A 15,424-nucleotide genomic window follows, 5' to 3' on the forward strand; every position below is an offset into this window, starting at 1 on the left:
GGGCACAAAGCAAGTGTTTCCCCATGAAATAAAAATAAATCAAAGGAAGGATATATATGAATGAAGAGAATTTGGTAAAAAAGAAAAAAGAAAATATATTATTAATTGTAAACTGAAAGAAGGAAAAGTACCTAATCAGACGGTTCTTCCCGAATTATATTATGCATCAGATATTTGGATATTTACTAAAGCCTTAGAATAGGGGTGTCAAACTAATTCGATATATACATACATATATATATATATATATATATATATATATATATATATATATATATATATATATATATATATATATAAATATATATATATATATATATATATATATATATATATATATATATATATATATATATATATATATATATATATATATATATATATATATATATATATATATATGAACTTTGGTCCAACGACACTTGGTCCAATTTCTAAAGGAAACAAGTTTTTTAAGGGATTGTTATTACCGTTAACTTCACTTTGTTTTAAAAGTTTATACCTTATTGGCTTTTATGATAAAGTAATATGCTCATTTTCTAATTACTCCATTAGTCATGGTTAACATTCTCTTTCATTCTTCTCTCTCTTTAGTATGGTACTTTATAGTTAGTGTGCTACAAGTTTAGTACTTCAGTTTCTGAATCTGCCCATCCCGAAATGGCAAAGTTCATACAACCAACGAAGAAGAAAAGAACAGTAGTAGATGAAAGTAATTACATCAACGATTTTCATTCAACTAATACAAAACTTGGAAAAAAAATACAGGAGGTATGAGAAAAGGCAGCTGTGTTCAGTGCGCATTCACACGGTTACAGAAGACAAAGTACCAAAAATTATTTATTCATCTGGTGAGCACCTTCATCCCACAAATTTAGATGCATTAGATGCCAGAAAAGCAGTTGCCGAAATTAAGGAAGAAGCGATTGAAAATATAGCAGCAAGTTCGCGTAGCATATTATCGTGAAAGTTTACGGAGATAAATGTATTACTGCCGGATAAAACCAGGCAGTTTTCGGACAATTGAAAATTATGCTACCTCATGTAGATCCAATTGAACTCATGGCAGATTTCGAAGTTATGATTCATAAGTAACTTAATTCATCATTCCCTAATTCATCTATCGCTGCATGTTTGTTTCATCTGGGGCAGCCATATTTAGAAAAATTGTTGATCTAAGTCTCAAAGAAAAATATAACAAACAATCTAAATTCTGTCTTAAGGCAGAATGTTTTTCAGCATTAGCATTCCTCCCTACTGATGTTGAAGAGGCCTATGAGGAAGTGATAAATAAGAAGGGAGAAAGATGTCCTTACAAGGTTTAACTTTCTTTTGGGGAAGTTATGGATTGGCTAGGGTTTTTTCTTTTTTCTTTTATGGATTAAAATTATTTAAAATTGGACCAAAAGTCCATCGGACGAAAAGACATTGGACAAAGAGACGTGGACGAAGTGTCGTCGGACGAAGTGACATCGGACAAAAAGTCGGTACACGATATATATATATATATATATATATATATATATATATATATATATATATATATATATATATATATATATATATATATATATATATATATATATATGTATATTTTTGGGCTCAAGCCATGTCGTCCTGATGGAAGTTCCTATAGGGTAGCTTCCTAGGGTATATTACAACTACGGCGATATTCCCAGAGAATTTACCTTAAGGTACCAGAATTCTAACTCCTGGAGCGAGTATCCCTCGTGAAAGGGATATCGCGACATATCAGAGGACGTATTCTAGACACGTCACATGGCAATCTACAACCTGGACAGAGATTTCGTCTCGTAGGAGGTGATTGACGAGATACGAATTCGGGAGAGAAAAAGGGGAGCCGCTCCCAAGGCTTCCCTATCCCCCGATTCGTATGCGTGCCTGGCGCCAATCCTGGCGCCATCTGTATTCCTTTTTCCTGTTTTTCTCGCAAATCTTGGATTTATTCGGCTTTTCATGGCTTCTCCGTCTTCGTTGGCCTCTGATAAGTTGAGTATAGTGTCTGTTATGTATAAATGTAGGCTCTTGGTAAAATTTTGAGTCATTAATAGGATTAATCTTTGATACAAGAGCCGTAGCCTACCAGAGGTGTCCTGGACACTGTCGCTCGCTAGGTATAAATTAGTTAGTCAGAGCGACATTCCTGGTTGTTTTGCTTTAATAAATTTTAGCTATTTAGCTTTACATAGGATTTCCTTTCGTGCTTAGTATTATTTGGCGAAGTATTCGCCATTCTGGCCTACGCTAGGCCATGTAGCCTAGTCGTTTGGTCCTAGTACTTCGTGCATGATTTTGGTTTTTCCGAGTGTAATTAAAATTTTATTGAAGCTTTAGGCTATATTTTATACATTTTAGACTGTGTGGAATATTTCCAAGATTGAATACGTGTGAGTTTCGGTGAATTAGGTAATCGATTCTCTTGGTGCCTAGGCTAATTGCTTATGGAGCCTTAGTATACTTTATCATACTCCCCGGTTGCTTTCTTTTCTTCGGAGAAGGTATGCAATTCCTTTCCCTCTGTTTAAGCCTTTGGCTTATCCCTAAGTGGTTTTTTCCGAATTTATTTTCGATAAAACTATACTAGGGTGTTACTGTACCTTCCTGTTCCTGTAGTTATGGTTCAAGAGGGACAGAACAACAGAGTTTTTAGTCTGAGTCTGTGTTGTCTGGCTTGGGGCAGAGTCCCCCTCGCTGACCTAACACATACAAAGGGAGCTTAGCTCCCTTAGGTCACTACCGAAGGTTTCTGTAGTTATGATTCCTTCTTTTGTGATCGACCAGACTAAGTCCTGTTGCTGTTCTTGGGGGAGGATAAGTTCTTCCCTTGGGAGTAGCAACGCCTTCCTTGCTTTGGTGCTCTGGAAGGTGGCAAGTATTGCTGGCCTTTCCCCTTAGATCTCCCTTAGGCTAAGATAAGTTTCTTGGCTGCGGGTGATCTGTCACTAAAGCAAGGTTGGCAGGACCCTCTTGTCCCTTCCCCCTCTATCTCCGTAATGGCCTAGCCATTATTGTACTGTACCTTGCCGGCCGGCAGAGCTGGCCGGCAGGGGTCTTACTGTACTGTACATCGTTCTACTTCTGGACCTAGTATAGGTTGGGATGTGGAATTGACTCAGCCCATTGCCGGCCGGCAGAGCTGCTGGCCGGCAAGGGTCTTATGTTTTCGAGTGCTGCCCGGACCTCTCTTGGTCCCTCATCCATGCCTGCCGGCAGAGCCGGACGGCATTGGTCAAGGAAGCCTGAATTAGTTTCTCCCCTTCCTTATATGCACTCTTTCGGTTGCCGGGCTTGGGGTTTGTGTACACTCTTATCCCGGCATCCATTCTATTTTCTTCTAGTGCTGTACCTGTCCCGGCTGCCGGCCTATGAGGCCGGCAGCCGGGCAGGTGTAGTCTTCTGGTTCTTTTGCTGCCGGCTGGCATCGGTCTTGTACCTTTGCCGGCCGGCTTATGTCAGTCCTTGTCTGCCAGTCACCAAGAGTGTGGCCTGCAGCTGGGTACTACCTTGTTTAGTTGCTGGCCGGCAGCCATTGCCGGCCAACACTGGCTGTTACCGGCCGGCAGTTGCTGCCGACCGGCACGGGCATTTGAACCAGAGTGCTGCCGCTCTATAGCTGTTAAGTAGTATACTTTAAAGCTAGTTGTGGTGTGTGCCGGCCGGCAAAGGCAGGCCGGCACACATCCTCCTATACTGTACTAGTATTCTTCTGTATAGCATATACAGTAAGAAGAAAACTATAGTAAAGGTTTAGGTACAGCACTGTATCTTCTAATACTATTGTGTTTTCTTGCACAGCCCTTTGCTGTTGCCCTCAGATAGGAAGCAGAGTTCTTCCCTGTCTATTATCCAGGATTTTAAAATCATTGCTTAGGTGTGAGCTCCACCTATTTCCTCTGGAAACCTTGCATTGGTTACTCTAGAAGAGATAAACCATTTTGATTTTATTATCTGGAAGGCTGCAACAATGGGTTGTGAGGGAAACACAAGTGTGTGTCTTTCCTTTATGAATTGTTATGCTATACTATGCATATCCAGTGATACATAGTTCACTTGATACTCATGGAAATTTCTTCTCTTTACAGGAGGACCCTCCGAAGTGCGGAAATGTTTTCTGCAATGTCCGCAGCAAGAACCTCTGCGGACATGAGTGTTGTAGGAGACACGCAGCATGCGCTGTCTCCAAGGATGATCTCCAGTATTGGGACCCTCAGGTATGTACTGTATGCACTAACCTGATTACTGAGGCTTTTGATTCCCCTAGAACGGCGGAATCAAGGGATATAGCAAGGGAAAAGCTTCGTACTTGGGTAAGGGGCTTCAAGAAGAACACCTCTGGCCCTTATCTTCCAAGTGAGAAGATGAGGGCGTACCTTTTTCCCCAGGCATCAGCTGAGGCAGTGATTCCCCAGCCTCAAGAGGAGATCCCTCAAGATCAAGTCCAGGTGGACGTGGAAGTCGCAGTCGCGATGCAAGACATCCAGTTGGATGACAGGATGTCTGACCTGGACGAACGTTTGGAAGAAGACCTCCTGGCAGAAGGTCAGGATCAAGTTCAAACCCCAGATGTCGTAGAGGATGAGGTCGATGAGGTGTCGGCTACTCCGGTTCAGATGCCGGAGCCTATCCCCTCAACATCGGCTGGTCTCCCAGTAGAACTGGGCCCTCTCTTCGATTGTTGGAATAATCCAACAAATGCAGAAGGAGAATCAGGAGAAGGCGGCTGCAATGGAACTGCTTATGCAGTCCCTGGCAGAATCACATGGGCCCCAGAAAAGGCTCAATGTGAAAGACCTTCCCATATGCTCAGATGCTAACCCATGGAGGTATGCTGAGCACATGCCGATGACGACTGGAAAGATCGTCATCTCGGATAAGCTGGGTTCAGTTCCCCTAGAGGAGGTAGAATTCTGGCCCAGCAAGGCATCATATCCGGACTTCTATGTCCGGCTGAGAAAAGAACCAGCTTCAAGGGAGGAGACAGAGCCGAAGGAGGTCATTATTATGGACCACGCTAAGGCTCAAGTCCTACTTTCATCCTCGATGAAAGAGAGGGGCTTCTCTAATTCGAAGGTAGCTGCATTGAGCAAGAAGCTCCCTTCTTTTGTGTCCTCTCCTGATAGGGCCTTCCCCTTTTACAGAAAGGGTTTGCGGCTGTCCTAAAGGCAGTCGAGGCCGGCAAGCCTTGCCCCTCCCTGGAGGAGTGTAAACCCTTGTCGCTGGCCCTGCCTATGGACCACAAAGACTGGAAGGATGTCCATCTGACATTCTCAGTGGGAAAGTTGGAGGCTGATATTGCCGGACGGCAATTCGGCAAGAACCTCCCCAAGCTGTCCGAATCTCTTTTACGAAGAGAGTTCGAGACAAAAGAAAGACTGGCTGCCTCAATGTCTCATCAGACTACTCCTGAGACGATGGCAAGTGACCCTAAGGTCCATGAAATGTTCATGGTAGTGGCTAAGTCTCACCTAGCCACAGTGACGAAGGACCTTTATGGCTTCGTCAAGGCAAGGAGAGCTTGCAGGGAGTTCGTGTTCACCGGGGCTTCGGTGAGACACGAGCCAAGGAAGTTAATCTCCTCCAACATTTGGGGAAAAGACCTTTTCCCTACCGATGTGGTCAAAGAGGTTGTTGATAAGGCCGCCGTGGAGAATAGAAACCTTCTCCAGAAGTGGGGCCTGGCTATCAAAAGAAAATCTTCCCCGGATAAGGGTCCTCAACCAAAGAGGAAGAATATGAGGACTAGGCTACCGTCTCGGCCAGCCAAGCCTTATAGACAGCAACAGCAACTGCAATTGCCTTTGCCTCCAGTGCCCCAGATGGTCACACAAACCCCGACTACTTTTCAGTGGGTACCCCAGGCTGTGCCAGGTCAGTCAACCACATTCACCCCAACGTTCGAAGGACAGTCTTCTTCCTTTCGTGCAAAACCTAGAGGAGCAGCCAGAGGCTCATCTAGGCGCCCCTCAAGGGGAAGGGGATTCAGAGGTGGTCGTGGTCAGGGAGGCAAGACCTCAGGACGGCAGTCCAAGTGAAACGATACCGGTAGGAGGGAGACTGATGAAATTTTGGGATCGCTGGACCTTCGATCCCTGGGCCCAAAGCCTACTCAAGAATGGACTGGGTTGGAGCTGGTACAGCACTCCACCCCCGTGCCTTCGGTTTTTCCAACACTCCACCCCAGTTTTGGAGGAGTACGTTCAAGAACTGTTGGAGAAAAAGGTGATCCGAAAGGTGAAGTCCATCAAATTCCAAGGGAGGCTGTTTTGTGTTCCCAAGAAAGACTCGGAAAACCTCAGAGTCATTCTGGACTTGTCGCCACTCAACAAGTTCATAGTGAATTGCAAATTCAAGATGCTAACACTGCAACACATAAGGACCTTACTGCCCAAGAGGGCATACTCAGTCTCTATAGACTTGTCAGACGCCTATTGGCACATTCCAATCAGCCGTCGACTCTCCCCTTACCTAGGGTTCAGGCTACAACGGAGACTGTACGCCTTCAGAGCCATGCTATTCGGGCTAAACATAGCCCCAAGGATTTTCACGAAGCTTGCGAGCGCAGCTCTCAAACAATTACGCCTAAAGGGAATTCAGGTAGTAGCCTACCTGGACTACTGGCTGGTGTGGGCAGCATCCGAGACCGAATGCTTGCAAGCTTCCAGTCAGGTGATCCAGTTCCTAGAGTACCTAGGCTTCAAGATCAACAGAAAAAAGTCTCGACTTTCTCCATCCCAAAAGTTCCAGTGGCTGGGAATCCACTGGGACCTTTTGTCACACAGTTTTTCCATCCCGACGAAGAAAAGGAAGGAGATAGCGGGCTCTGTCAAGAGACTTCTAGATTCCGAAAGGATATCAAGACGCGAACAGGAGAGGGTACTAGGCTCTCTCCAGTTTGCTTCAGTGACAGACCCAGTGCTAAGAGCACAGCTAAAGGATGCAACCGGAGTTTGGAGAAAGTATGCATCAAACGCGCAAAGAGACCTGAGAAGACCAGTGCCGCCTCGGCTACGTACTCTTCTCAGACCTTGGTCCCAAGCCAGACATCTAAAGAAGTCGGTTCTTCTTCAGCCATCTCCCCCGTCGATGACGATTCACTGAGACGCCTCAAAGGAGGGATGGGGAGGTCACTCTCATCGGAAAAAAGTCCAGGGGACTTGGTCCAAGCTATTCAGGACCTTTCATATAAACTTTCTAGAAGCTATGGCAGTGCTCCTTACCTTAAAGAAAGTCTCCCCGCGTCACTCGATCCACATAAGATTGGTGATGGACAGCGAGGTGGTTGTGAGATGCTTGAATCGACAAGGGTCGAGGTCACCACCTCTCAACCAAGTGATGTTAGCCATTTTCCGATTGGCGGAAAAGAAGAAGTGGTACCTGTCGGCAGTTCACCTTCAAGGAGTCCGCAATGTGACAGCGGACGCTCTATCCAGGTTCACACCGATAGAGTCGGAATAGTCCTTAGACGCAGGATAATTTTCCTTCATTCTGAATCAAGTCCCAGAACTGCAAATAGACCTCTTTGCGACGAAAGACAACAAGAAGTTGCCCCTGTACGTGTCCCCGTACGAGGACCCCTTAGCGGAAGCAGTGGACGCAATGTCCCTCGGATGGAACAGATGGTCCAGGATTTATCTGTTCCCTCCTCACAACCTTCTGTTGAGGGTCCTCAACAAACTGAGATCCTTCAAGGGGGTAGCGGCAATAGTGGCCCACAAGTGGCCGAACAGTATGTGGTTCCCCTTGGCGTTGGAACTACAGATGAAGTTCGTGCCGCTACCACATCCAGTTCTGACCCAGCGAGTCCAGAAGTCGACTGTCTGCGCTTCATTACAGAAAACCCGGACCCTGCAGCTCATGATTTTCTCGCCCTTGCGGTGAGAAAGCGTTTCGGGATTTCGAAAGCCAGCATAGACTTCCTAGAGGAATATAAGTGCAAATCGACTAGAAGGCAATATGAGTCATCTTGGAGAAAATGGGTGGCCTTTGTAAAGGCAAAGAATCCGCAGGAGATCTCAACAGACTTCTGCTTATCTTTCTTCATCCACCTCCATGGTCAAGGGTTGGCAGCTAACACGATTTCAGTGTGTAAATCTGCTTTGATGAGACCCATTTTATTTGCCTTCCAGATCGACCTAGGTAACGAGATCTTTAGTAAAGTTCCGAAAGCCTGCGCTAGGCTCAGACCTTCAGCACCTCCAAAGCCCATCTCATGGTCTTTAGACAAAGTTCTTCATTTCGCCTCCCTGTTGAGCAATGAAGAATGTGCGTTAAAGGATTTGACGCAAAAAGTTATTTTCCTATTTGCACTCGCGTCCGGGGCCAGGGTTAGTGAGATCGTAGCCCTCTCGAGAGAGGCAGATCGTGTTCAGTTCCTGGGGGAGCTGAAACTGTTTCCGGATCCTACGTTTCTCGCCAAGAATGAGTTACCCACCAACAGGTGGGGTCCCTGGAGAATCTGCCCTCTGAAAGAAGATGCATCTCTATGTCCAGTAGAATGCCTAAAGGTCTATCTTCGTAGAACTTCAGACTTCAAGGGTGGTCAACTATTCAGGGGAGAAACATCAGGCTCAAATTTATCTCTGAATCAACTCAGAGCGAAAATCACATATTTTATTCGCAGTGCGGATCCTGACAGTACACCCGCAGGTCACGATCCGAGGAAAGTTGCCTCATCCCTAAATTTCTTTAATTGTATGGATTTTGAACATCTCCGTTCATACACGGGCTGGAAGTCTTCCAGGGTGTTCTTTCGCCACTATGCGAAGCAAGTAGAGGAACTTAAGATATCTGTGGTAGCAGTGGGTCGTGTAGTTAACCCTACTGTTTAACTCTGCGAGGAACAGTGGTCTTAATTGGGACGATTAAGTCCAGGGTGAGTGTGTAGGTACATACTGTACTACAAACTAAATGAGGGCACCAAGTGCCCATATAGACTGTTCCTTCTTTCAAAGGTGAACCTAGCATAAGTTCAGACATGTGTGCCGAGCGTTTCTAACGCTAATGTGATTGATTTGTAATACAGACTTTTATGACTTGATACCTTGGTATCTTATTAAAGTGGTGTTTAATGGTTTTTCTTTCAGATAAACAAGTTCTGTTTACTATCATACTTATGCTTAAAGTTTTGGGTTATCCTCTTTTATATATATATATATATATATATATATATATATATATATATATATATATATATATATATATATATATATATATATATATATATATATATATATATATATATATATATATATATATATATATATATATTTGTTGTTAACCTGTCTGTTTATTATCTGTCAATAAACTTGTTGTTGAGAACCTTGCGTCTCTTTCACCTGTGTCAATTTATTGGTATAATTGAGCATTTTAATTCTATGTATCTTATCTGGGATAATTCTGATAGAATTGTTCTGTTATGCAAGCTATGTTGCATTGGTTTATGTAGTCCCCTAATGGGAGGACTCCGTCCCATAAAGGGACGAGGGCGGTTTTATTAGTTTCTTCCTATGCGGATATAAACCTTTGTCCAATACAAGTATTGTGCGGATTACTGGTCAATATATATTGACGCAGTGGTTCTATACAAACTATGCTTCACTTAATATAGGGCGAGACCACTATATTAGCTTGTCTGGTATTCATACATAGATATATGTACTCTTCGAGACTTTCCAGAGTCTAGTAGGACTCTTCCCTGTAGGGGGCAGGAAGCTCTAACATAGTTTATAGTTAGTTGAAAAGATGTATAACGGTAACATCTTAGGTCTCTAGGTCTAGTCGACCGGGAAAAAATTACCTCCGGGGAGTACGGCACGTTCTGAGAATCCACAGATACAGTAATGCTCTGGTACACTTCCATCAGGACGACATGGCTTGAGCCCAAAAAACGGATTTTGAGCGAGAAAAATCTATTTTTGGGTGAGATGGCCATGTTGTCCTGATGGACCCGCCCTTGCCTTTCTAAGAAAGGGCTGTAGGACCCCTCCCTACATACAGTATCTGTAGCACCTCGTGTACGCTACAAGGAATACAGATGGCGCCAGGATTGGAGCCAGGCACGCATACGAATCGGGGTATAGGGAAGCCTTGGGAGCGGCTCCCCTTTTTCTTTCCCGAATTCGTATCTCGTCAATCACCTCCTACGAGACGAAATCTCTGTCCAGGTTGTAGATTGCCATGTGACGTGTCTAGAATACGTCCTCTGATATGTCGCGATATCCCTTTCACGAGGGATACTCGCTCCAAGATTTAGAATTCTGGTACCTTAAGGTAAATTCTCTGGGAATATCTCCGTAGTTGTAATATACCCTAGGAAACTGCCTTTAAGGAACATCCATCAGGACGACATGGCCATCTCACCCAAAAATAGATTTTTCGCTTCGCTCAAAATCCGTTATATATATATATATATATATATATATATATATATATATATATATATATATATATATATATATATATATATATATATATATATATATATATATATATATATATATATATATATATATAAAGTTTTATTACTTTGAGTTTATGACATTGTACAATGATATATATATATATATATATATATATATATATATATATATATATATATATATATATATATATATATATATATATATATATATATATATATTGACATATAAATATATATATATATATATATATATATATATATATATATATATATATATATATATATATATATATATATATATATATGTATACCAAAGGCACTTCCCCCAATTTTGGGGGTTAGTCGACATCAACAAATGAAACAAAACAAAAAAGGGGACCTCTACTCTCTACGTTCCTCCAGCCTAACCAGGGACTCAATCGAGTTCAGCTGGTACTTCTAGGATACCACAGCCCACCCTCCCACATTATCCACAACAGATGAAGCTTTTTAATGCGGAATCCCTTACTGCTGCTACCTCTGCGGTCATCTAAGGCACCGGAGGAAGCAGCAGGGCCTACCGGAACTGCGTCACAATCGCTCGCCATTCATTTCTATTTCTAGCACGCTCTCTTGCCTCTCTCACATCTATCCTCCTATCACCCAGAGCTTTCTTCACACCATCCATCCACCCATACCTTGGCCTTTCTCTTGTACTTCTCCCATCAACTCTTGCATTCATCACCTTCTTTAGCAGACAGCCATTTTCCATTCTCTCAACATGGCCAAACCACCTCAACACATTCATATCCACTCTAGCCGCTAACTCATTTCTTACACCCGTTCTCTCCCTCACCACTTCGTTCCTAACCCTATCTACTCGAGATACACTAGCCATACTCCTTAGACACTTCATCTCAAACACATTCAATTTCTGTCTCTCCGTCACTTTCATTCCCCACAACTCCGATCCATAAACCACAGTTGGTACAATCACTTTCTCATATAGAACTCTCTTTACATTCATGCCCAACCCTCTGTTTTTTACTACTCCCTTAACTGCCCCCAACACTTTGCAACCTTCATTCACTCTATGACGTACATCTGCTTCCACTCCACCATTAGCTGCAACAACAGACCCCAAGTACTTAAACTAATCCACCTCCTCAAGTAACTCTCCATTCAACATGACATTCAACCTTGCACCACCTTCCCTTCTCGTACATCTCATAACCATACTCTTACCCACATTAACTCTCAACTTCCTCCTCTCACACACCATTCCAAATTCTGTCACTAGTCGGTCAAGCTTCTCTTCTCTGTCTGCTACCAGTAGAGTATCATCCGCAAACAACAACTGATTTACCTCCCATTCATCATCATTCTCGCCTACCAGTTTTAATCCTCGTCCAAGCCCTCGAGCATTCACCTCTCTCTCACCACTCCATCAACATGCAAGTTAAACAACCACGGTGACATCACATATCCCTGTCTTAGCCCCACTCTCACCGGGAACCAATCACTCACTTCATTTCCTACTCTAACACATGCTTTACTACCTTTGTAAAAACTTTTCACTGCTTGCAACAACCTTCGACTAACTCCATATAACCTCATCACATTCCACACTGCTTCCCTATCAACTCTATGATATGCTTTCTCCAGAACCATAAACGCAACATACACCTCCTTAGCTTTTGCTAAATATTTCTCGCATATCTGCCTAACTGTAAAAATCTGATTCATACAACCCCTACCTCTTCTAAAACCACCCAGTACTTCCAAGATTACATTCTTTGTTTTATCCTTAATCCTACTAATCCTTACTCTACCATACACTTTTCCAACTACACTCAACAAACTAATACCTCTTGAATTACAACACTCATGCACATCTCCGTTACCCTTCTATAGTGGTACAATACATGCACAAACCCAGTCTACTGGTACCATTGACAACACAATACACATATTAAACAATCTCACCAACCATTCAAGTACAGTCACACCCCCTTCCTTCAACATCTTAGCTTTCACACCATTCATACCCGATATTTTTCCTACTCTCGTTTCATCTAGTGCTCTCCTCACTTCCTCTATTGTAATCTCTCTCTCATTCTCATCTCCCATCACTGGCACCTCAACACCTTGAACAGCAATTATATCTGCCTCCCTATTATCCTCAACATTCAGCAAACTTTCAAAATATTCCGCCCACCTTTTCCTTGCCTCCTCTCCTTTTAACAACCTTCCATTTCCATCTTTCACTGTCTCTTCAATTCTCGCGCCAGCCTTGCTTACTCTCTTCACTTCTTTCCAAAACTTCTTATTCTTTTCATATGACTGACCCAATCCCTGACCTCCCCTCAGGTCAGCTGCCCTCTTTGCCTCACGTACCTTGCGCTTTACTTCCACATTTTTCTCTCTATATTTTTCATACTTCTCTGTACTATTATTCTGCAGCCATTCTTCAAAAGCCCTCTTTCTCTCTTCCACATTTACCTTCACTCCTTCATTCCACCATTCACTGCCCTTCCTCATGCTGCCTCCAACAACCTTCTTGCCACATACATCACTTGCAATCACAACAAAATTTTCTTTTACTAACTTCCACTCCTCCTCTAAATTACAAGTTTCTCTTACTCTCACCTCGTCATATGCCATTTTCAATCTTTCCTGATATTTACTTTTTACCCCCGGTTTTATTAGCTCTTCAACCCTCACTAGCTCCCTTTTACATCCACCTACTATATTCCCCTACTCTTTTGCTTCAACTAATTTTCCTTCCACCAAAAAATGATCAGACATACCGTTAGCCATACCCCTAAACACGTGCACGTTTTTCAATTTTCCAAACATTCCTTTAATTATCAACACATAATCCATTAATGCCCTTTTTACTACTCTTCCATTTGCCACTCTTACCAATGTATTCTTATTTTTATCTTTCTTTTTATAAAAGCTAGCAGTTATTACCATCTCTTGTTCAACACACATATCTACCAGTCTCTCACCACTCTCATTTTTACCTGGTACACCATACTTCCCAATGACACCTTCTACCTCTCCAGCGCCACTCTAGCATTTAAGTCACCCGTGATAACTACATAATTCCTTCTACCCAGTCCTTCTACACACCTAGTTAATTCATTCCAGAACTCATTCCGCTCTTCTTCACTTTTCTCACTACCTGGCCCATACGCACTGACAAACTGCCAACATTCCCTACCCAACCTAACCCTTACCCACATTAACCTAGATGATATCTCCTTCCATTCCACTACTTTACCTGTCATCCATTTACTCAGCAATAAATCCACACCCTCTCTCACTCTTCCTCTTTCAATCCCAGACACTCTACCAGACATTTCACCAAACATCACTTCACTCTTTCCTTTCATATTTGTCTCACACAAGGCCAATACATCCATCCTTCTACTTCTAAACATACTTCCAATCTCACATCTTTTACTCTCTATCGTACTACATCCACGCACATTCAGACACCCCAAAACTAGAGTGCAGGGAGCAGTCAATCTACTCCCAGCTCCATCTCTTCGTTGATGCCTCGTAGGATTTTTATATAGGAGAGGGGGTTCCCAGCCCCCTCATCCCGTCCCTTTTAGTCACCTCTTACGACATGCAGGGATAACGTTGGCACTATTCTAATTGTTTTTATACCCCCGTGGCCATATATATATATATATATATATATATATATATATATATATATATATATATATATATATATATATATATATATATATATATATATATATATATATATATATATATATATATATATATATATATATATATATATATATATATATATATATATATATATATATATATATATATATATATATATATATATATATATATATATATATATATATATATATATATATATGTTACGACCCGTGTAGGCCGTAGTTCTGGTTCTTTAAACTTTGATTTTTTAAAGGAATCGTAGGCAGTACATTATTTATGTAACACGGTGAACTGAGGGAAGACAGAACAAAAACACTGGAAAAATCTAACAATATTTATTACAATACACTTAAATAAATTCAACCTTGCACCAGGAGTCACAAAAAGCTCCTAAGACAAACAACAATGAGTAAACAAAAATGTCTTGGAGGACTAATAGGCTATACAGAGTCCTCTAAATACACAAGGTTGACCTATATCTAATAATCCTAACCCTAACAAAGAAAAACTAAACAGATAAAAATTATGGCTCATATATTAAGCCGGGCCCACAAATATCAACAAACCACTACCCTATTACTAAACATATAGGAATAAGGAAGACAGGAGAAATGAAAAGGCAGAAAAACCTTAAAATTACCTACCTACACACACAAACATTAAAGGCTAAACCAAACACCCAATTATAAAACATAACACAAGGCAGCATACAAATACACATACCACATTAAGTTAAAGGCATAAATACTTATACATTCACATAAAAGAATTATGCTGAGTCATAATTTATAGATATATGTACATATCTCAACACTGTATTACCTATCCGTGGAAATACTTATAACTGTACTTATCCATACATGGATTAGATGACAGATAGGGGACGAACGATCATCAGCATCAGAGGGAGTATCATTAACACCAGGAAAACGGACTGGGCATATCCGTAACGATAATAAAAAGATCGTAACTTTACCTGGGTAAGGCCTCCCTACGTTCCTCTTCACGGACCCTTGGTCCACAGACGAGCAGCGTAACTGATGTGATGACGCTCTTGGATTACGGCAATAGTACCTCCAACAATGCCGGGACGGAACGACGGCACCGTCTTCCCGCAGAATCCTCAGGCGGGGAAAACAACGTCAAGCGAAGGTCGCAAGTGACACATACACCTGCAGGACGTAACAAGCGAGGTGGCTATCGCAGGTGACAAAACCCCTGCATACGTAGTCCGTGATCCAAAGAAGTGTACAATTTACCGCGGGTGGCTCAAAGACACCAGCGAAATAA

The sequence above is a fragment of the Palaemon carinicauda genome, chromosome 23, assembly GCF_036898095.1.
Source record: "Palaemon carinicauda isolate YSFRI2023 chromosome 23, ASM3689809v2, whole genome shotgun sequence".
In the NCBI taxonomy this organism is placed as follows: domain Eukaryota; kingdom Metazoa; phylum Arthropoda; class Malacostraca; order Decapoda; family Palaemonidae; genus Palaemon; species Palaemon carinicauda.